The sequence below is a fragment of the Armigeres subalbatus genome, chromosome 3 (genome assembly GCF_024139115.2).
Source record: "Armigeres subalbatus isolate Guangzhou_Male chromosome 3, GZ_Asu_2, whole genome shotgun sequence".
Classification (NCBI taxonomy): domain Eukaryota; kingdom Metazoa; phylum Arthropoda; class Insecta; order Diptera; family Culicidae; genus Armigeres; species Armigeres subalbatus.
Genome location: NC_085141.1, coordinates 147,623,016 through 147,647,533, shown reverse-complemented (window position 1 = coordinate 147,647,533; position 24,518 = coordinate 147,623,016). Strand labels below are relative to the sequence as shown.

Below are 24,518 nucleotides of genomic sequence, written 5' to 3'. Positions count from 1 at the left end.
AGCACATAGTCTACAAGCACTACAAGAGTAGTTAATTATTTTTATAAGTTTGTTATCATTTCACCAAAAAATAATGGGAACATACTGTAGAAAAAAAATGAGAGGCTGGATTCAATAGATGTACCATATAGTTAGTAAATCAAGCAAATATGGGACATTTGTGTTTGCAGCGACATCATTCCACTTAATTGATTTGTCCAATAAAGCATAACTATTTATTGTTTACGTAGAAGAACTGTTCCGGTCTCCATTTCACTGAACATATATTCATCTTATCGCGAAACAAAGGACTCACTGCAATTTCTGCAGTTGTTTCCCTATGTTTTCTGAAGAATATTTCCTTGTGTTTTATGTATCACCCCACTAACTGTGTATTCGTTTCATAATGAATCATACTGTTTCCTAAAAACTTTGTCCATCTTTTTATATCTGTACGATCATGTAGCATTGCATGACTATTGTGGCGAAACATTTGTTTAAGATTTAAATTAGCAAAACTTTGCTTAGAATTATCTAATTTCTGTGACACCAAAATTATGAGACGCGAAAATTCTTCTAATGGTCCGATCTCATCCTGAATCATAGATCTGTCAACGAGCATTGTGTAGATGTTGCGGATTTTTTAAGGGTATGTCCTATATCCATCCCATCAAAAACAAAGTATTGAAAAGGAATTTGGTTTGTTTCTTATTTTTGTGATTTTTTTTTCACCAGTCAACAGGTTTAATAGAAGCGACGAGATTGGTGCTGTATTTCTTTGTTTTGTGAAGAGATGAATATATGTTCAGTGAGATGGAAAACGGGACAGTTCCCCTATGTGACGAGAATTTTCATCGTACATATATTATGCTTTCCCCAGAAACTAGAACTAATTTGCTGAGCAATGCTAGCTGCAAAACGAGATTCCGTCAGAAATGAAAAGAGATATGGCCATTTTCGCGAAAACGGTCCCGATAACTGAGGTATTCGTCGGGTTTGACCTGATGCTGGCAATGTGACCATGGTAAATCTTACGCCGTAACACACCAATCGTTCAACATATTTAGGACGCATTAAAGTTTGATCATCATAGGGGCCGAACACATATTACGTAAGCACTTATGGAGGGAGGGGGGGTTGGTCAATATCTTACGCTCCATATAAATGAAAAATCATTTGTATAAAAAAAATCTCACATGGGGGGAGGGCGGTCGAAAAACCCAGGAAAATTGCTTACGTAATAAGTGTACGACCCCATAGTTAATTTGAATTGAAAATCATTTTTTTGTTTTTTTATTTAGTTCCCTCCGATTGACACTATTGCAAAGCGATCATGTTTAAAGCTTATGCCAGCTCAATCGCATGTTCACACGCTGTCTGTCGATTTGCCTGCTTATCTGCCGTGCCCGAGTACAATTTTCACCTATTGGATGCAGTCCGTCAATCAGCTAAAAGCTAGACCAGGCGTAGCTAGAAACGAGCATTGAGAAAAGTTTACAATTCACATGCATCATTCGTTACCACCGGCATTGTTGGTGGCATAGCGGATGGTGGTGCTGACTGCTGAGTCGAGTCAGCCAATAGTTGTTTTCATTTTAACATCCACTGTGACCTTTTCTGCAGATTCATTGCAATTGTTGTAGACGGTGGAGAGCGTTTCAGAGCTTATACTGTTTCTGAATCCATGCCCTTCGTAAATGAACGGGATGTTTATTTAGCTCTGGGAAAACAGTTAGGGGAAGGTTACTAATGTGAACAATTATGTTCGTGCACTGGAAAACAGTTAGTTTGTGGAAAACTAGCTTTGAACAAGTTTATTTCAAACTATATGAATTCTAATATTTAACAAATGGTTATTTCTCGGGTACTCTTTCAAAAGGGCGTAAGTAAAGGTAAACACACCCGTTTTCAACAGCATATGGCATCAAATTCATCTAAAAATGTGTATATTTTTAAACTACATGATAATATGTAATTGAAAATGTGAATCAATTTTTGTTCGCTTAATTTTAATTAATTTTAAATTTTGTTATGAAAACGAACAATTTTGTGTAATTGTTAACTCCCAGGACCGATTTCAATCAAATTTGGCACAAATCTTCTCTACACTAAGACGTCAATTAAATGGAAGGCAGGGAAGTCACTGGGCAAACGGAGAGGGCGGAGGGGTATTGTTTGAAAAAAACGATCAATTTTGCGTAAAATCTGAACACCCGGACCGAATTCAACCAAATTTGGTACACAGTTTCTGTCCTAAGGAGAAGATCATAGATGGCGTGGGAGGTCATTGGGAAAAAAGGGAGGGTATGGAGGAGGAGTGCTATTTAAAAAACAAACAATTCAGTGTAACTTTATTTTTCTAGGAATGATTTCAATGGAATTTGAAATACATATTCTCTACACTGAAGAACCGACTGTATTAAGGGTAGGAGGGTCACTGGGAAAACGGGAGGGTGTGGAGGAGGGGTATAATTAGAACATGAACAATTTTGTGTAAATTGAGAACCTCTGGACCGATTTTAGGCATATTCTCTTGTCTAAAGAGATGTTTATAGAGGAAGTAGTAGGGCCATTAGGAAATAAGGAGAGTTTAGAGGGAAGGGCATTGTTTAGAAAGCGAACAATACAATGTAACTTTTAAACTCCTTGACCGATTCGAACCAAATTTGGTAACAATATTCTCTATCCATAGATACCATTATAGGGTGTGAAAGCAAGGATGTTATCGATCATTTAGTAATCTGCCTTCGATCATTTCAGAGGCGTCGCGTGATCAATTCTTCAACATGTGCACTATTTTAATATTTCGAGAAAAACACATAAAAGGGACCTGAAATAATAAACAAATAATTTTCCATCGCGTTTCTCAATATGTTTGCTTATTTTGTTGCATCTAACTGGTTCTTAGCTATTTCTTATTTTCTGAATTAACTCAAAATTAACTAAGCTTCAAAGTATTTAAGTAAAATTAAAAATTACTATCATCAGAATCGTTTCCAATGTGGCAAATAAGCAATATATCTATTTGGAAATTATTGAACTGGCACTTTCAATTCTAATTTGAGTTATTCGTAAAATGAGACGAAGTTTTAAATATAGAAAATAAATATATCAATTATGCAAAGGCTTTAATAATAATCTGTAATTAGCATGTCATATCTGAAAAATAAAGTCTGTACAATAAAGAGAACAATGAAGTTCATAGCCCTTACTCTTCTCAATTAATAATTATTCTATTTACAATTTATATCTTTGATCAATATTCTGGACTGGACAGATGTCGAGAAGTTTTCCGTCCATCAGCATGGAAACTTGCTCATAAAAAAAATCATAAATTCGTGTGGACCATTGACTTTTGACTTACCCCCTCCCTAACTAAATATATTGGATTTCTCGAAAGAAAACCTTGAAAAATAAATTTCTTTAAAAATGTTGGCCCGTTTCATATTCGCTAATTTTGCGACAATATAGATTTTCATCAGAAGATGAAATGTCTGTTTACAATATGTTAATATTATCGGATACGTCAATGTCTATTATATTAGACGGCGTATTTGTAAACAGGTTTTATTGCGCTTATTAGCAGATGACAATTTCTGTTTAAATTGGGCTAATGTCGCCTTAGTATTATCGGACAGTACATTGTCGTCAGGATTAGTGGATGTGTATACGGGCCATCCCATTTAATCAAATATCAAAAGCGCTTTTGCTTCGCGTTGCTTAGGCTGATGACATACTGGGAGCGAAGAGAAGCGAAGCGAAGAGGTTGGAGATAAGCAAAGCGAAGTGAAGCGGCGATCAAAGCGAGCCATGACATACTGAAAGCGTTTTTCAGAGTGTTGATCTCGCAACAAATTCAAGTGAAAAACATGGATTTCGTCAGATGGAGAATATTTTGCTTCTCTAAGCACATTTAGCACAAAGAAGAAGAGTGTTGGGGAGATTTATAGAATGTCGCAATCTAAAACCGATTTTATAATGTGAGAGATAGATTATCACCACACACAAACAGACGTAGGACATAGCTATGGTAAAACTTTGTGAACCGAGTTTTATTCCTGTTTTACGTTTGCTCTCTCAGCGGAGAACAACGTCGGGTATATGGGTCGAAGTCGACGGAACGATTGGTTCGACGAAGAGTGCAGACAGATTCTGGAGGAGAAGGACGCAGCGCGGGCGGTCGCGCTGCAGCAAGGTACCCGGCAGAACGTGGAACGTTATAGACGGAAGCGGAGACAGCAGACCCGCCTTTTCAGGAGAAGAAACGCCGCTTGGAAGAAGCGGAGTGCGAGGAGATGGAACAGCTGTGCCGTTCTCAAGATACACGCAAGTTCTATCAGAAGCTCAACGCATCCCGCAAAGGCTTCGTGCCGCGAGCCGAAATGTGCCGGGATAAGGATGGGAGCATCTTGACGGACGAACGTGTGGTGATCGAAAGGTGGAAGCAGCACTACGAGGAACATCTGAATGGCGCTGAGAGTACAGGCAGTGAAAGTCAAGGCAGCGGAGGAGATGACTACGTCAGTTCAGCGGACGATGGAAGCCAACCAGCCCCACCTTGAGGGAAGTTAAGGATGCCATTCAACAGCTAAAGACCAATAAAGCAGCTGGTAAGGATGGTATCGGAGCTGAGCTCATCAAGATGGGCCCGGAAAAGCTGGCCACTTGCCTGCACAAACTGATAGTCAGAATCTGGGAAACCGAACAGCTACCGGAGGAGTGGAAGGAAGGGGTTACATGCCCCATCTATAAGAAAGGCGACAAACTGGAGTGTGAGAACTTTCGAGCGATCACCATCCTTAATGCCGCCTACAAAGTGATATCCCAGATCATCTTCCGTCGTCTGTCACCATTAGTGAACGAGTTCGTGGGAAGTTATCAAGCCGGCTTCGTTGACGGCCGCTCGACAACGGACCAGATCTTTACTGTACGGCAAATCCTTCAAAAATGCCGTGAATACCAGGTCCCAACGCACCATCTGTTCGTTGATTTCAAGGCGGCATACGACAGTATAGACCGCGTAGAGCTATGGAAAATTATGGACGAGAACAGCTTCCCTGGGAAGCTTACCAGACTGATCAAAGCAACGGTGGATGGTGTGCAAAACTGTGTGAAGATTTCGGGCGAACACTCCAGTTCGTTCGAATCGCGCCGGGGACTAAGACAAGGTGACGGACTTTCGTGCCTGTTGTTCAACATTGCGCTAGAAGGTGTCATGCGGAGAGCCGGGTGTAACAGCCGGGGTACGATTTTCAACAGATCCATTCAATTTATTTGCTTCGCGGATGACATGGACATTGTCGGCCGAACATTTGCAAAGGTGGCAGAACTGTACACCCGCCTGAAACGTGAAGCAACAAAAGTTGGACTGGTGGTGAATGCGTCAAAGACAAAGTACATGCTTGTGGCGGAACCGAGCGCGACAGGGCCCGCCTGGGAAGCAGTGTTACGATAGACGGGGATACCTTCGAGGTGGTCGAGGAATTCGTCTACCTCGGATCCTTGCTAACGGTTGACAACAACGTTAGTCGTGAAATACGAAGGCGCATCATCTGTGGAAGTCGGGCCTACTACGGGCTCCATAAGAAACTGCGGTCGAAAAAGATTCGCCACCGCACCAAATGTGTCATGTACAAGACGTTAATAAGACCGGTAGTCCTCTACGGACATGAAACATGGACAATGCTCGAGGAGGACTTGCAAGCACTCGGAGTATTCGAGAGACGGGTGCTTAGGACCATCTTTGGCGGTGTGCAAGAAGACGGTGTGTGGCGGCGAAGAATGAACCATGAGCTCGCCCAACTCTACGGCGAACCCAGTATCCAGAAGGTAGCTAAAGCCGGAAGGGTACGATGGGCAGGACATGTTGCAAGAATGCTGGACAGCAACCCTGCAAAGATGGTGTTCGCTTCCGATCCGGCAGGTACGAGACGGCGTGGAGCGCAGCGAGCGAGATGGGCAGACCAGGTGCAGAACGACTTGGCGAGCGTGGGGCGTATCCGAGGATGGAGAGATGCGGCCTCGAACCGTGTATTGTGGCGTCAAATTGTTGATTCAGTGTTATCTGTTTAGATGTTAACTAAATAAATGAAAATGAACGTTTGCTCTTATGGAAGATCCATTAATTACGTAACGGGAAATTTTCAACCCCCCTCTCCGCTATGTTACACTTTTGTATGAAACATCTGAAAATTTTGTATGGATCGTCACACTTCGCCGACAACGCCCCTCCCCCTTCAAGCGAAACGTAATTTATGGATGTTCCTCTTACGACATTTGTATACACTGGACTCGTTATTTGTTCTCATAAAAACTACTTCCACGAAAATCGTTTTGTCTCGGCTCCCAGCCTTTTTGAAAACGGCGGGAAACCATTTCACACCAATGACCGGGAAAAAAATTGGGACAACAATTTTCTTATCTATCGGATTGTTCCCGAAGTTTTAATATGCGGACATAAGCAAAAGTTTACGCAGTTTTACGGGCATTTCAAGATACACGGTACGTATCACCCGGGTAAAAACCGACTTCAGTGTAAAATCAAATATCAAAGCGATTGACCACAACATTTTTTTTGGTTCAAACGCGCATTACAGATGCATGGAAAATCTATCATTCAAAACTAACCCTAAATACGAGAACGATATAAAAATAACAAGTGTTACATCCGTTTGTCTGTGGTAGCATCAAAATATGTCCTTTTTGTTTCAAAGTGTTCCTAAATTTATTGACTGCGCCAGAATATTTCCAATTTTAATGAGTACCGCTACTATGAAATACATCAGATTTGCTCCGTACTTGTAGCTAAAACCATACATATTTTATTGTTTTCATTAACAAATAAACAATGTTGCTTGTCTCTCCCGCAATACTCACCCACAGCCATTTTACACAAGAGCGAACGAAGGTAAACTCAAATCAACAAACAAACAGAAGTGATCCTTTGCGATCTCGTGCGGCAAAGCAGTCTACGAGCTGCTTCACCTCTTTGGCTACCGCTTCTCGCCTCTTCTCGTCGCTTCCACTATGCCAGGTATAAGCGATTTCCATACATCGCTCATTGAGTCCGCTTGAACGCGGACGCTTCGCTTCTCTCTCAACTCTTCTAATCGCCCCTCTTCTCTCCCAGTATGGCATCAGCCTTATACAAAGCGGAACATTCGTCATGGAACGCTTTGAGGAAGCAGAAATGCTCGCGCTTTACTCTTCTCTTTCGATTTTGTTCCGATCGCGCTCTCTTCACCGAATCGCGCATGCGCTGTTTGAAGCGGTTCTCGATAGGCACCAAACCGTGCACTGCCTGCGAGGAACGCTTTGACTACCTATACATCGCCGATTGCGGTTAGAGCAGATGATCAACACATATAAAATAATGCGTGTATGATACATGACAAAACGTTCTCGGCTGAAAGTTCCGTGTTGATACAACATGTGGTGTCGGTGGGTCGATTCGGTATCGTAGAGAAAACTATAACGCGTCCCCATCGCAGCATTTGGTTGCCTCACATCACGCATGCCGCCTATAAAAAAACATGCATATTTTCCGTTTATGTATTTAATAGTCAAATTAGCATGAAACATCTTTCAAATGCACATAATTTAAATACATGCTTGGATTAGAAAGACAAGAAATCTGTCTAGAGTTTAAATGTTGGAGATAAAATTGCAACATGTGCAGTGCACAGGTTGCACATGCGGACGCGACGCCTCTGGATCATTTAGTAGTTTGTCAATAACTCATTCCAGAGGCTAAATTTCAAAATGTGTTGTATGGTGGACATCTAGTGCAAGGTTTTTCTACAACTCTGCCTAACAGTTCGTTGTTTGAATTTCACTAATAACGGAGCTATAGCGCTAGTAGCAGTAACTTAGACTAAATGATTGCATATTTTGTTATCACTTAGTATAAGTATAGAAACTAGCACCGTAATTCCTTTAATAGTAGCATTCGAACATCGACCTGTTAAGGAGAGTTGTAGAAAAACCTTCGTACTAAAAGTCCACCATACAACACATTTTGAAATTAGGCCGGTGGAATGAGTTATTGACAAACTACTAAATGATCGAACGCAGATTACTAAATGATCGATAACATTCTTGTGTGAAAGTGTCATTGCGAAAAGGAGAGGGATGTTTTTTTACAAAATAAATAGTTTAATTAAGTGAGTACATGAAGCGATTTTAGGAAAGAAAAATATGGAAGAACGTAGATTAGTGTAGAATTAAGGCTACAGGCAGAAGATAGAAAAATAAAAAGGAAACAAAAGACAAAGAAGAAAGATGAAGGTAAAATTGATTTTTTTTTGTGAATCTGATAAACCATTAATCCCAAAGTACAGTAAATATAACAAAAGAAAAAAAAGAAAAAATGCGCTAAGGTAAGACAAGAATAGAATAGGGGAGAAAGTAAGGAAGATAGCATATGGAAGCAGGAAAAAGAAAAAGGAAACAGAGAAATAATAAAGAATGAAGTTAGAAGAAAGTTGGATAAAGGAAAAACAAGTTAAGTGGGCACTGTTTAAAAAACTGCAATGGCAAAAAGGTTATAAAAAATTGCCACATAATTTGAGGATTTCCTGATAGTTGAACACATGGCAGTTGCGTTACTCTCGCAGTGCGATACTCTCCAAGATTTTTTTTTCCAAAACATAAACAACGCTTTAGGTGGGAAGAAAGCCAATCATAAAACTTAGTCTAGGTAATTATTGGCTTGGTATTTTACATAAATAGAACTCTGCTTACTGACTGCCTGATATTATTATGTCACCATAATTAAAATAATTGGATACGAAAATTATTTTAAGCTTTTAGTGGAATGTATTTATGTAAACTTGTCATAATACGAGTTTGCATTATTTGAAATTTATTTCATTTAATTCCACTACTTTACTTAAGTATTAAGTACCTCAGTTAATGGAATAGTGCAAACTCGTCGTATGACAAGTAATGATTGGATGCTTGTTTTTAACGCTGCCTGCATTAAAGTTTCATGTGTGGTACGTGCGTTTGACTCCACTCTTCTCTATATCGATCAGCTATTGTGAATCCTCCCAAATCTCTCACGTGTTTTAACTTCCAATGTTGGAAAAATACTTTTTCGGTATCATCATATTAGAGCTGAATGCACTTTTTGCCAGCAATAATAGATCAAAATTATGATGAACGTGTTTGATTTGAAATTTTTTTTTTTTTTTTTTTTTCGAGAGTTGACCAGCTGTAGTCTTAATAGACTGGTATCTCGGCTGGGCTCTCCATGTGATACACAATACTAGCAGACGACTCAAGCTATGTTGCTCACTAGGTCACTGCGGCCTGGGTTTGTATTGTGATCATACCGATACATTATTCTTTCTATCTACAGTCTGTCAATTATAAACCGAACAAATAATGGAAGCTCAACATGTATATAGATGTTTTCTGAATAAGTAGTTAACATGTAAATTTAATTATTAGTTACTTGGAGCCGACATTCAATACCTAATAGTAGTCTATGTTGACAACGGGTGGTACTGTTGCCATTTCCAAGTAACAATTTCGAATAAAGATGTAATGATATCATTCTGGTAGGGTAGTTTCAAAATAGATTAATTTAAGTACTATTGTAATAAATGGACACATAGAAGAGCTTCCCTTATTTCAACACGGTTGAGTATCGGATGTTTGTCAATACGTCGTCGAGTTAATTGTATCCTATCAGTCACAGTAATGTCATATGTTAAAGTTTCAGTAGTCTAATAGTGATCATTATACAAAATTTCTGTCCAGTTGTTCCGTAATTGCTTTTTTTGGTCAAGTTCTATTCCCTTTTCTAATATTCAAACCTTTATTATTTATTAAAATAATGAGGTCTAAAATTCAGTTATTCAGATTCAGGGTATACAATATTCAACGCATCATATGGTCTATCCTCATTTCCGTAAGCGGTCAAGTTATTAGTCTTGTAGCAATAATAGTGGAACTAGTTATTTTCTATCTTGTGAGTGCAATGGTCTCAATTAACTATTCTAAACAGAACTCTGTCTCTTATCTTTCTGTCCACCGATGGTGATGTATTTATTTTCGTTTTTTATTATTTATTTGATATCTTTAAATTTCAGTCATTTATTTTACTATCGGTCATTTATTTTATTATAAGGTAAAGGTCAGCGAATTTGTCTTAATACGAGAAACACTAAGTCATGTCCCCTATATATCCGCTATTTTTTCTAACTAACCTAATAGAAGGAAGAGAGAAACAGTTTTTTTGCGTTGATCCATGCAGCTAGAGAGACTAAAATAAAAAGATTATCGAGAAGATATAATAGATACATTCACTATCTCCAATGCCAAATTAGTAAATCTACAAATTCTACTTTTCACTACTAAAATTCTACTTCAGCTATACGGGTACAAAATGAATTATTGTTAGCTACTACTACAAGTATAAATAGATGTATGCTATTTGGATAAGCGTTTGTTTCAGGGTCTTGTTAGTATTAGAGTTATGTTAGTTAGGCCCTTCTGAGCCCTGCCGGCACCTCCAAATTTACCAATAGGCAGTTGTTGTTAGATCGTGCGACACTAACCATTAGTTAACTTGGAGGCATGGTACCTCAAGTGTTTGGTATAACTGTTGACCTTATTTAAGTAAGATGTGATAAAAGTTTCTCTACGGAGCTTATTTTCAAACCATTACCATTAAAATAACGATATTCTTGTGAAAGAGATATAAAAAATGGAAAAATATCCTAATTTTTTTAATTTAGTGTTTAACTTAACCTTTGTTTGAAAAAGCACTCTATTAAACAACAAAAATAAAAATAAAATAAAAATCTTTTTAAGACACTTGAAATATCAACGTCAAGCCCCTTATCCATGGACAGGGTGAACGTGTTTGATTTGAAATTACAGTAATATCCCGATTTAATCACCCCTGGTGAATTTTGTCGTGATAAAACAGGAAATATGACAAAATCGAAAAAAAAGATCGAGACCGTAAAGAGACAAATCAACTGTACCTTACTAATAACACACGAAAGTCCTATGCGAAGTTGAATCGTTCACGTAAGGGAAACGTGTCACAGCCTGATGTGTTTAATGACATAAATGGGAACCTTCTTACGAACGAGCGTGAGGTGATCCAAAGGTGGCGGCAGCACTATTAAGAACACCTGAATGGCGATGTGGCAGACGAAGATGCCGGTATGGTGATGAATCTGGGAGAACGCGCGCAGGACTTAATTTCACAGGCTCCGGATCTCCAGTAATTCGGCCGAGTGAAGAACAACAAAGCCCCTGGGGTTGACAAACTACCAGAAGAGCAATTTAAACACGGTGGTGAGGCACTGGCTGGAGCGCTGCACTGGGTCATTACCATGGTTTGGGAAAGAGAAAGAGAAAGTTTTGCCGCAGGAGTGGATGAAAGGTGTCGTGGTCCCATCTACAAAAAGGGCGATAAGCTAGATTGTAACAACTACCGCGTAATCACATAGCTGAACGCCGCCTACAAGGTATTCTCCCAAACTCTATGCCGTCGACTAGCACCAATTGCTAGAGTTTTTTGGGACAGATCCAGACCAGGTGGGTTTTATGGGCAAACGCTCCGCCACCAGGAGCTCGCTATACGCCAAGTATTGCAAAAATGCAACGGACACGCGGGCAAATAGGCACGTTTGCCCACACATCATCTATTCATCGACTTCAAAGCCGCATATGATACAATCGATCGGGATCAGCTATGGCAGCTAATGCACGAACACGGATTTCCGGATAATTGATGTGCGTAGTTCGAGTTTCAAAGGCATTCTCGAACCCCTATGAAATGCGCAGAGGGTTACAACAAGGTGATGGTCTTTCGTGTTTGCTATTCAACATCGCTTTGGAAGGAATACACGAGTGGTACAATTTTCAATAAATCCGTCCAGCTATTTGGTTTCGCCGACGACATAGATATTATGGTATGTACCTTTGAGAAGATGGAGGAAGCGGATCGGACTAGTCATCAACACGTCGAAGACGAAGTACACGATAAGAAGAGGTTCAAGAGAAGACAATGTGAGCCACCCACAACGATTTTGCAACAGTGGTGACAAAGTTGAAGTGGTAGAAGAATTTGTGTACTTGGGCTCAGTTCTCTACGGACACGAGACCGGGACGATTCTGTGGAGGACCAACTCGCACTTGGAGTTTTCGGAAGGAAAGTGCTGCGTACCATCTATGGTGGGGTGCAGATAGTGGACGTTGCATGAGCTGCTGGGAGAACCAACCATCGTTCACACCGCGACAATCGGACGACTGAGGTGGTATATAGAATAAAATAAAAATATTCATTTTAAAATCAAAATGGAGAAATTTGCCACTCTTATTGATACTGCAATGGACTTGCTGAGATTTCTATCAAAGTTGCTGAAAATTGAAACTTGCCTGCTCAGGGATTAAGGATCTCGGGGTCGTTTTATGCGGACTTGCCTCTCAATTCCGTAGCTGAGGACTGTCATATCAAGCAGGAGTACAATATTAGTTACCTTACCCAATGGTGTTTCACAAAGTGGTGCTCGTAGCTGTGGATAATACGAAAACATTGAAATCCTTAGGGGGTTCCTAGAAAGGCGAGGCCTGATGGTCCTTTGTGGACCCGACAAAGCGGAAAAATAGCAAAAGTGGCGGAAACATTTTAACCTAGGGCTATGCTCTTGAATTAGGAACTACTGGCTCAGTTTTACGACCTCGTCTGTTTTATTGTTGTGACGTCAGTTTTGCAGGGGGTTTATACTTGCGGTTGTGGTCGGTCGACAGGTTTTGGGGGAACCTCCGGTTCCGCATACGGGAAGCTCGCTCTGTAACCTAGTAGAGCGATCTACGTTGAGCCAGTCTAGCAGATGCCGACGGAGATGGCGGAAAGCGGCCTCGGAAGCGTGGTTTGACTCCAGCGGCAGGCGTTGGTGAACATCGGTGAAATTACCGGACGTCTGGTCGAAATGTTGGGCTCCGTTGCGTTGAGCCACATGGATGCCATAACAATGGCGGCTTTGGCTGAAGCAGATTGCGGTGCGCAGCTGGTGCCGACCTTCTGTCGCCATACTCGCCGCCGAGGTTGCTGGAGAATATTCCAAAAACACAGAAAAAGGCCCATGCCTTGGACCTAACCACAAATTATAGCCCTATGACGTTACTAACTCGCTTTTTTAACATTTTCACGTTTTAACAATAATTTTTATCGTTTTCTTGTTGCTTTTTAACGTGTTCGTTTTGTTGTTAGCTTTTTATCGTGTTTTAACTCTGAATCGGAACATAGAAATAATTTTAGCTTCATATTAACACTGTACATACTTCTTTTAACAATTTTACAGCGACTAACACATTACTAATGAACTTTATACTAACTATTGTACAAATTGAACCTAACAAAGAGACAAAAACACCAAATTAAAACAATTGCACCACATGAGGAATTAACTTTCTAACCTCTCACTTAAAAAAACTACAAACGCGCGCACTTCTAGACGTTTCTAGAAACGTTCAGCCAAAAAGAAGGCTGCAGGGATTGTCGGGCTTTTTATAGGAAAACCCGACTCAAATTAATAATGTTGTTCGCATTATGCTTTTACAACCTGTAGAGCATAGCACTTGCGCTCCATCTGTGGGCTCGACGCGATTACAACAGGGCTGTATATGTTTTGCCTCTGCTCAAACTGCTCGACACTGACCTGTCACTGCAGCGTGACGGATGGCCGTGAGAGTGAAACAGGCATTAGGTCACTGCGTGAGTGCCAACTGTCTCATTTAATGATACTGTGTTCATATTTGATTCGGGAGTATCTAGTCGTGGGGTGGATTGATTTGGAATTGTGGTGGAGCCACAAGTTAGGAATGTAACCAACGGTTACAATACCCCGTCGTCCCTCCTGAAAATGAAAGAATTTCCATTTTTTGAAGATGAAATAATTATTAACTTCAAGATTTAATTTCAAAATCTTTTTTCAGTTCTTTTGGTTCTTTGTGGAGTTTACGCTTATTTACCTTCTTCCTTGATGTGAAGAACAAAAGCACTCCCAAAGATTCCAATGTTAATGAATATTTTTTTGGTTTTCCGTGAATAGTACCTTCTCAAAGATATCGCTTGAATACCTTCTTCACTTTTGCGAAGAAGCAAAGCTCTCACAAAGGGGAATCACTACTCACACTGATATGTAATTGATCTGTCAAATCGTCTAACTTCTCAATGTTTACGTTCGACGCGAAAACAACGGTCCGCGAAACCGTGTTTACAACGTTTACCGCGACGACGAAACGAACCAAGATTGTGTTCGATACCGAAATGTTTCCGCGATTTACAGGTGCGCGATCGAATTTTAATCATTTGCCGGTCTGCTTCCATCGAACTGTTTGGAGGATCGGCCCGACGAAGAACTTTCAGCGCGAATGTTCAATTAGGATGTTTCCAAGTGAGGGTAATAAATTGTAAACATTGGAGTTGACTAATTAATAACTTGTTATTCTAGTTTCAGCAACATTCGTGCTTTGTTTTCGCCCGCGTCCGGACGGATGAATGGTGAGTAAATACTCAATCAAACGACTGATCTGAAGAATTTTCATTGATCAGTTTCGGTTTCAGATTCTACTTTGATCGTTCACCGAATATGCTGCCTGCGATGGGATGTAAAAACCGCCAACTCGTTCTTCGAGTTGGTCCCGATCGAGGGTGGGGAGGATACAGCAGAGCACATCAACAACCTACCGTTGAGGCTGGGAAGTGTCCGCTCAAAACAGCCCAAATTAATTAATTATCCTCGGGAATTACACCCGAGAAAGTGAAGTGTATTAGTCTCGCTGATTTATTCAGGAGAAAAGTGAATAAAGAATTCTGTTTGTGTGTTTACATTTTTTTGGAAAAGAGTTTCCAAACAGTAAATGGGTGGTAGTGCCTCGAATGTTTACAATCATTATGCGTGATAATGAATTGTGTTTTACATCATTACTTCGGTTACTGAGGCGAGGGATTGGAAATTATCGTTTCTAGCGAATTCGCGTTGTTTCACGGACTTGTATTCGAGTTTGTATGTTTCGCGGAGGAATTTTGGCTAGTGCGCGGTGCTTTTTCTGGTGGAATTATACGGAATTCCGTACCAGCGACCACGATGGCCGCATATCTGGATTTTATTTCTCGGAAGTCGATCGATTCGACATCTCTTCGGATTTCACTTCGATAGTGTTTCTCAACGAGTCTGATACGGGTCAGCAAAACTTATTGATTAATTGCATGAAATCAATTAAAATTTGATATTCTACGCGACGATTGCAATCAATCGAATTGAATTAAAAAGAAAAAACTAAACGACGGTTCACACGCATTTGAATACCTATAATTTGTTCTCGCGTTTCCTAATAATTTGTTATTCTAGGGGTGGCTTCAGCCAGGTAAGGATAAAGAATCCAGATTTGGCTCACAGAATTCTAACTAGTTTTTTTCGTTAGGAGAACGAAGCTAGTTATTTAAAAAAATAGGGCTCTATTTTTCTCGCCCTCCCCAGGGGAAAATGAAAGATTCAAGTCATTTTTAGGTGGGCGCCAATTGAAACTTGCCTGCTCAGGGATTAAGGATCTCGGGGTCGTTTTATGCGGACTTGTCTCTCAATTCCGTAGCTGAGGACTGTCATATCAAGCAGGAGTACAATACTAGTTACCTTACCCAATGGTGTTTCACAAAGTGGTGCTCGTAGCTGTTGGTAATACGAAAAACATTGAAATCCTTAGGGGGGGGGGGGGGTTCCTAGAAAGGCGAGGCCTGATGGTCCCTTTGTGGACCCGACAAAGCGGAAAAATAGCAAAAGTGGCGGAAACATTTTAACCTAGGGCTATGCTCTTGAATTAGGAACTACTGGCTCAGTTTTACGACCTCGTCTGTTTTATTGTTGTGACGTCAGTTTTGCAGGGGGTTTATACTTGCGGTTGTGGTCGGTCGACAGGTTTTGGGGGAACCTCCGGTTCCGCATACGGGTAGCTCGCTCTGTAACCTAGTAGAGCGATCTACGTTGAGCCAGTCTAGCAGATGCCGACGGAGATGGCGGAAAGCGGCCTCGGAAGCGTGGTTTGACTCCAGCGGCAGGCGTTGGCGAACATCGGTGAAATTACCGGACGTCTGGTCGAAATGTTGGGCTCCGTTGCGTTGAGCCACATGGATGCCATAACAATGGCGGCTTTGGCTGAAGCATATTGCGGTGCGCTGCTGATGCCGACCTCCTGTCGCCATTCTCGCCGCCGAGGTTGCTGGGGATTATTCCAAAAATACAGAAAAAGGCCCATACTTTGGACCTAACCACAAATTAGACCCCTATGACGTCACTAACTCGCTTTTTAACATTTTCACATTTTTACAATAGTTTTACCTTTTTCTTGTTGCTTTTTAACGTGTTCGTTTTTGTTGTTTGCTTTGTGTCGTATTTTAACTATAAATCTAAACATAGAGATGATTTTAGCTTCTTACTAACACATATTAACACTGTACATACTTTTATAACAATTTTACAGCGACTAACACCTTACTAACGAACTTTGTATTAACTATCTTACTAATTGAACCTAACAAAGAAACAAAAACACCAAATTAAAACAATTGCACCACATGAGGAATTAACTTTCTAACCTCTCACATTAAAGAAAACTACACACGCGCGCACTTCTAGACCTTTCTAGAAAAGTTCAGCCAAAGAGAAGGCTGCAGGGATTGTCGGGCTTTTTATAGGAAAACCCGACTCAAATTAATAATGTTGTTCGCATTATGCTTTTACAACCTGTAGAGCATAGCACTTGCGCTCCATCTGTGGGCTCGACGCGATTACAACAGGGCTGTATATGTTTTGCCTCTGCTCAAACTGCTCGACACTGACCTGTCACTGCAGCGTGACGGATGGCCGTGAGAGTGAAACAGGCATTAGGTCACTGCGTGAGTGCCAACTGTCTCATTTAATGATACTGTGTTCATATTTGATTCGGGAGTATCTAGTCGTGGGGTGGATTGATTTGGAATTGTGGTGGAGCCACAAGTTAGGAATGTAACCAACGGTTACAAAATCACATCTTTTGACGTAAACTACGTCTAAGGGGAAGACTCGGATACAGGGTGACAAATGGAAATTTCCAAATTCGAGACCGTCACGAAATCATGTAAGATTTTGAACTTTAATAGCGCCTTTATCTTCCGATGGATTTATGAGATTTATATATCAATCGATTCGGAAATTCTCTACCAATTTATCAATTATATTGAAACTTTGTGTTATGAATGTTGAAATAGGGTATTGGATCATTTTGGCAGCACCCTCTTTTCTTGTCCGCAAGAGTCTCGTTTCGGCCGTCGCCGTTCAGTGCGGTTGGCTTTTGGACTCTCCTTTTTGTGCGGTGTTTCGCACAAAAAGTAGAATAATGGAGCCGGACCAGTGACCGCGGTCGAAACAAATGTAACAAAAATGCGTAATGTAGTGCATGGTGTATAAAAAGTGATCCAGATAGGGGTATGTTTGTGCAGGCATGAGACGATCAATTGTTATCAATGCCAATGCCCTTGCTAGTAATGCAATCAATTTATATTAAAAAACGACTTTGGAAAATGCATTTTTTTGCAAACTGAAAACTAATAGAGTAGAGTGGGGCAAGAGTACGCACTTAGTTTTCAATCGATCATGTGGCCCTTATGAAGCAAGCTTCTGCATATCAAATCAGTGTCGATGATTCATATAGTCTTCCTTTATGTTACTCAGTGGAAAAAATATTGAAATTATTGAGATCCGTCTTAGTAGAACCCTTATTGCAAGACAAGTGAAAAACTCACTCTTACCCCACCGGTGGGGTAAAAGTGCGCATTGGGTGGGGTAAGAGTACGCATTTATCCAATCATGTGCTTTAAGTATATATTAACACAAATAAGAGTTAATAACATTTAATTGATGTTCAATGAGTATATATTAGGGAATGTTTAAAGATTACGTAACTCTTAAAGGGGGAGGTCCTAAAATGTGCACTTTCACACGAAACATATTTTTTTTGTATATACAAAAAACTTTAAAGAGTAAAAATATATGTCAGGTTTCGCGTGGCGTATACAAAGCAATTTTCCTTAAAGAAAGTCCACCAATCACGAAACGTAAAATTTGGCTATTTCATCATCCCTCCCCCCTATCTTACACATCTATTCACATCCCCCCTATCTTGTATGAATCCTCTAAAAATTATATGAATCGTCATACATCTCGCAACCCCTCCCAGCTAAACGTTGCGTAATTTATGAATGTTTCTTTTGATTAAATGAAATTACCATTTAGATGAAATTGTGTTTTCGTACTATGTTTAGGTGTACAACAAGTCCTAATACAATTTCATTATTTCGCTTCAGTGCTTTGTTCGCTAAGTCCTTTCTAACACCTAATTACTTCAACTTATCCTAAAAACTTGTGATAATTTCGAATTCTGTCCCTTTTTTCTTAGTTGTGGATCTTTATGCTTTGGAAGAAGTCTTATTTCGGCCGGAAATACGGGTTTGACGTCAGAACTTGAAGATTCATATGCGTACTCTTGCCCCACCGGTTTCTGCGTACTTTTACCCCACAGTCCCAAAAAATATTCAAGTAATGGTTTTGACTTCTTGGAAAACCAACCGGATTAGTGTTCTGTACCATAAAGTACTCTATACAATAGGTTATCGAAATGGTATAATGTTCACCTGATTGAACGTTTATATGGTAATGAAATACTAGTTGCGGAAACCCAATTATTTTTAGCAAAATGACCAAAAAGTTATCTAACTCCATATCTCCCTTGTTGTTTATTCGAATCGTTCACAATTACACATGATAATAGTTGGCCAGAATACCTGTCAAACTGATGCAGTGCTGCTAGTTTATCTTTTTTTATTACTTCAAAAAATCAAAAACGTACTCTTACCCCACGCGCACTCTTGCCCCACTCTACTCTAAGGCCGTTACACATATTTATTAAAAATTATGGTCTCCGCAAAGTCATGGGGGAGGAGGTAATCTTCTTCTTCTTCTACTACTGAATCGAGCGGCATGAAAATTTGAATGCAGAGGTTTTTGGGGCCGGGGAAGGTTCTTAAGATGGTTAGAGACCCCTCTCCTCTTTGAAACCTGGCTCCTATACAAATGAAACACCAATTTCATCATAACTCGAGATCAAGCAAATGGAAACAAATCTGACGTGTGGAGGTTTTGGAAGAGAAGATACGTTTCTGTGGTGGTTTGCAACGCCTCCCCCTTCTGGAAAGGGGGCCTCCCATACTAATGAACCAAAAATTTCTGCATAACTCGAGAATTAATCAGAGAATAAATCAATTTTAGGCGAAGCAAAGTTCGACGGGTCTGCTAGTAAAAAAAAATATTAAAATGGAAAAAAAAATAAAAAAAACTCCTCGGATTTGTTAAAGAATGTTTTGAAAGTTCTCAAAATTTACCGGAAATTTTTTTTGTTGCCCCTCAAGTTGTTATTTTTGAGCAAAACAATTTGGATGGGGGGGGAACGTTGTGTGTGGGACATATTTAAAAAAAATATTTATATCGGCCTAATAATATTTTGTCCAATTAAATGCGCGCCTGAATCAGAAAGATTTAACTTTGATTCAGGAAGTGTGAATGCACTTAAGATATTTTTATAATACGTGGGTGCAATAATGCTGTACTTATTGTACACGACAAAAGCTTCGGAACGCATACGTTCTTGAACCGGGCAATATGAGATACAATAGAGCTATCACCTTCTTGCTCCCTGATTCAAAAGTCTTGCAATGATATTAATAAAATGTTTGCACGAATATTTTATCCATGATGCAACTCAGTGTTGATAGAATCATACTCAAATCTGAATCATCGAGGTTTCATGCACGAGCTAACTCGCCTGCGATTCTGTAGGGGAAGCATCGCGCTTGAGTTTCTCGGCCAGAATCGCATCGCTTCGCTCACTCACTGAAAAATGATTTCGTTCTAAAAAGCGTCAAAACGCAATCGAGACGTATGATTTGTTTATATATAATTACTAGCTGTATGTACCCGGCCTTGTCCGGGATTGCCAGTTTGCTCCGCAGCTGTTGGAATTGCCAATTTGATTTAGCTAAAACCAGTAGGTAATAAATAACCCCCGTACTTCCTCAATTGATAAGAAGATCAAACGATTGGTTTGAGAACATCTAATGATTAAAGAAGGTAGATATCACTTTTAAAAACATTAATTCCTCATTCCTAGGAAATGATATTATCGAGAAAAAATTGTTTGACGAAACTGTCATATTCGGAGAAGTGTCATTTTCGAGAAATTGTCATTTACAGGGAAATGTCATATTCGAGGAATTGTCATATTCGGAGAAATGTCACATTCGGGAGATATTATTTTAAGGAAATAGTCATTTTTGGGGAAACGTACGTTATATTCGGGGAAATGTCACGTTCGAAGAAATATCATATTTGCGTATTTTTTTAAGGATTGGCATATTCGAGGAATTTTCATATTCGGGCGAAATGTCATTTTCGAAGAAATATTTTCAAGGATGTGATGCTTGCGGAAAATTTTATTTTTGGAGATGTTATTTCCGGGAAAATGTTTATTTTTTTGTGATTTTTTTAACCAAAAGGATTGGTTTCCGGGTAATTTTACAAATTACTAAACTAAATAATGGAATTTAAAGTATGCCCAACGTTAGATATGCCTATCGTACATTATCTCCTACGTTTTTACGCCTGACCTACTGATGCTTAACCTCACGCACCTTACTCCTCCTTTACACCTCCTGTTTCCGTTCAACTGCATTTATAATCGCATGCTAAGCATAAAGGATATATGTCCTAATTTTAAGGATATCGATAAAGGGGCTCAGAAGTTTTACCGCTTTCTTCAATGACACTCCAACTCCTCTACAATCGTCCCTTAGGATTGAGAGTATGTGTCTCAAATTTGGTTCAAACGGACCCATACATTTAAAAGGTACGTAAAACGTTCGTTTCATTTTCATGCCCTTCCTTCCTTCCTCCCTTGTTAGAGATTATGCGTTCCACATTTGGTGCAAATCGGTTGAGGGCTCAAAAGCTACAAAAGATAGTAAACTAAACAATACACCCCGTCCTTCCCATTTCCTAATGACTCTCTCAAACCCTTTGTTATCTTCCCTTGGGGATAGAGAATGTGTGTTCCAAATCTGGTTGAAATCTGACCTGGGGGTTAACAGTTATCCTAATTGTTCGTACTTTAATGAGTTCCTCACCCCAACCCCGTCCCCCTTTTTACAATGACCTTCCTACCCCCATTGTTATCTTCTCTGTAGGATAGAGAATATGTGTACCAAATTTGGATGCAATCGGTTCAGGAGGTTCAGAAGTTACACTGAATTTTTTGAGCAATATCCCTCCCTCCAGAACACTCCTCTATTTTACAAATCAGCCTCCCATATGATTGGCTCCTTATATTGAATATGTGTACAAATATTGGTTGAAATCGGTGCTGGGGGCTGGGAGTAACACTGAATTGCTCATTTTCCAAAGACGACACCTCCCCCCATACCCTCCCTCCTTTCCGAATGACCACCCCCCCCTTTGTTATCTTCTCCTTAGGATAGAGGATGTGTGTACCACATTTGGTTGAAATCGGTCCAGGGGTTCAGAAGTTACACCAAATTGCCCGTTTTCTAAAGAATACCCCTCTCACCAGACCCCTCCCCCCTTCCCAAATTGCCCTACCATATGATCGTCTCTTCATAGTGAATATGTGTACAAAATTTGGTTGAAATCGGTCTTGGGAGTTGAAAGTTACACTGAATTGTTCGTTTTCTAAACAAAACCCCTCCCACCTCCCCTCCCTCTTTTACAAATTACCATCCCACCCCTTTATTAACTTCCCCTGAGGATAGAGAATGTGTGTACCAAATTTGGTTGAAATCGGCCGAGTGGTTCAGAAGTAGTTAGCGAACATACATACATAGATTGGTTTTTATATATATAGATTAGCCATTGTTTTAGACGAAAAATAGTTAATTCAATGCATTCAACAATGAAGAACACGTAAATATTATGCAATGATGCAAATTGCGATTCAAATCATGAGCAAATCTCTCGGCCATAATTGTGATGGGATTTGACTCACACATGGTTTGAATCGCCGATGAGATTTGAGATTTTCATTTTGAGATTTTACCAACACTGGTGACACTGCCAGGCAGTAGGAGTTAGAATGTAATAACAAACACACACACACACTTTTTTCCCGTCCGCAACGTTTACTACTCGCGCGCACCACAACCAAATTAATTGGGTTTTGGTACATGATTGACATTTTCCTTTTTAAAAATTATTTGTTTCAGCCTTATTAACTTTAAATAAAAATCTATTTCTGTCACTGCAAATGAAATTAAAAGTCACTATTTGGTCACTTTTTTTGCAAATGAAAGTCACTATTTGGTCCCTTTTTTCGCCAGTGTTGGTCACTAAAGACATTATTTTGAGCAGCATTGACCACTACCAGCCCTGTTGGGCTACGAAATGGTGAGTTGACATCCGGGAAGGGGCGCCTAACATAGCTCTGGTCCTCACAAGTTCCAATACTCACGCTTCCACGGATCTTCCGATGACAATTGACCGCCAGCTAAGGGTTGCGTACTTAGCTGGTAGTGTAGCCTGGACACTGTTGTCCTTCTGACATCAGCTAAAGTGAGAGGGTGCGTCCTGTGGGGTCTGCCTAGGATGTGGTGGGGTTCGACAGTGGGCTCTTTTGAACTTCTATAAAAAGCTGCATGTGTCCCCAAGCAGGCCCTATCAAAGCGACCGTGTGCCGCTCTAAGCGCACTAGCCTAGTCCTGGTGTTGGGTGGGACTTTAAACAAATTTGACCCGACTGATCGAGCGTCTGTTCACCAAGGAGATGCGGCTCCAACAGCGTCTGTTCTGGCATCCAGCGGCTGAGTATGAAATGCTATTCTCCGGAAGCTATACCAAAGAGGGCAGCCCCATCCCGGTGGATAGGGAACCTTGGGCCAACAACCTACTGTTCCCGAAACATCAATTTGTTCGAGAATCCGATAATGAAAGAATACGGACTGATTTTACGGCGACAACTCTTAACGCGAAACAACGGACACGAATAGGAACATGGAACATTTTAACCCTAGCCCAGCAGGGTAAATTGGCACAACTTGCCAATAAGGCACGCCGCATGAAGCTTGAGATCCTGGGACTGAGTGAAGTCCGTTGGCCAAACTTTGGAGAAAACAGAACGCCGTCGGGACAAGTTCTGCTGTACTCTGATTTACGAGGTGAACACGCTCCCCGGCATCGCTTCCTACTAAGCGCTCAGGCACACTCTGCGCTTATGAAGTGCAACCTATAAGTGAAAGGATAATCGTTGCCAGATTTAGAACACGGGTCCGAAACCTTACTATAATCCAATGTTTTGCCGATGCTGCCGATCTGCAAGACAAAGAGAACTTCTACAGTCAACTCGATGCCGTCGTAGATAGAATTCCGAAGGGTGATATCAAGATCTGTATGGGCGACTTCAATGCGAAGATCGGATCCGACAACTCGAACCATGAGCGCATTATGGGACACCATGGTATCGGAGAAATGAGCGAAAACGGAGAGCTGTTCGCAGAATTTTGTAGTAATAACGACATGGTGATCGGGGGATCGCACTTCCCTGATCGAGCGGTTCACAAGGTCACGTGGGTCTCCCGTGACGGCTTTACAGAAAATCAAATCGACGACATTTGCATCAGCCGAAAACGGAGAAACGGAGCCTTCTTGATGTACGGAATAACGTAGTGCCAATATCGCGTCTGATCATCACCTCCTCATTGGCGAAATACGCCTGCGCATTGCGCGGATTCGTCGGCAGGAGGAAAGAGTTGGACGACGATTCAACACACGCCGACTGGAAGATACCACGATGAAACGGTCCTTCGTTGAAGAACTGGAGACGCGTGCTGCAGATATTCCGGAAGGTGGCAGCGTGGAAGACCAATGGACCGCCATCAAGAATGCCTTCATCGCCACCAGCAAGAACAATCTGGGCGAACTGCGCATCCAGAGAAAACAATGGATCACCGATGATACCTGGAGGAAGATAGAGGAGCGAAGAGAAGCCAAAGCCGCGATAGAGCGATCAAAAACCAGTGGAGCCAAAGTCTTAGCCCGTCAACGATACTTGGCTCTTGAGAAGGAAGTAAAACGCTCATGTCGACGGGACAAGCGAGCGTGGGCAGACTCTCTGGCCGACGAAGGAGAGAGAGCCGCCGCAACCGGGGACATTCGCCTCCTCTTCGATATCTCACAACGCTTAAGCGGGGCGAAGATAAATGCAACGATCCCTGTGAAAGACGCGAATGATCAGTTATTGACCGACCCATCTGACCAGCTGAAACGCTGGTTCGAGCACTTCCAACAACTTTTTCAAGTGCCAGCCAGGCCATCACCACCTCGGCATGATCTGCCTAGGATCCGACGTATAACACGCGTCAATACCGAAGCTCCATCACTGCTAGAGATTCAAACAGCCATCCAAAGCATGAAATCGAAT

The 24,518-nt window shown here is 40.8% G+C and overlaps 1 protein-coding gene and 1 long non-coding RNA gene across 8 annotated transcripts in view; both read right to left on the bottom strand.

Moving 5' to 3' along the window:
* LOC134219513 (regulator of gene activity) overlaps nucleotides 1-24,518 on the bottom strand; it is an 87,924-nt gene that overhangs the window by 25,788 nt on the left and 37,618 nt on the right. The gene's annotated exons all lie outside the window — the stretch shown is intronic.
* LOC134220651 (uncharacterized) lies at nucleotides 15,841-16,812 on the bottom strand. 3 transcript variants are annotated; one of them, XR_009981992.1, is made up of 4 exons: nucleotides 16,608-16,812; nucleotides 16,467-16,536; nucleotides 16,344-16,411; nucleotides 15,841-16,269 (listed from the first exon to the last, which is right to left on the bottom strand). It is a non-coding gene; the product is annotated as an uncharacterized LOC134220651 (long non-coding RNA). The 3 variants fall into 3 exon arrangements; XR_009981991.1 differs by having other exon boundaries at nucleotides 16,601-16,809; XR_009981990.1 differs by having other exon boundaries at nucleotides 16,467-16,794.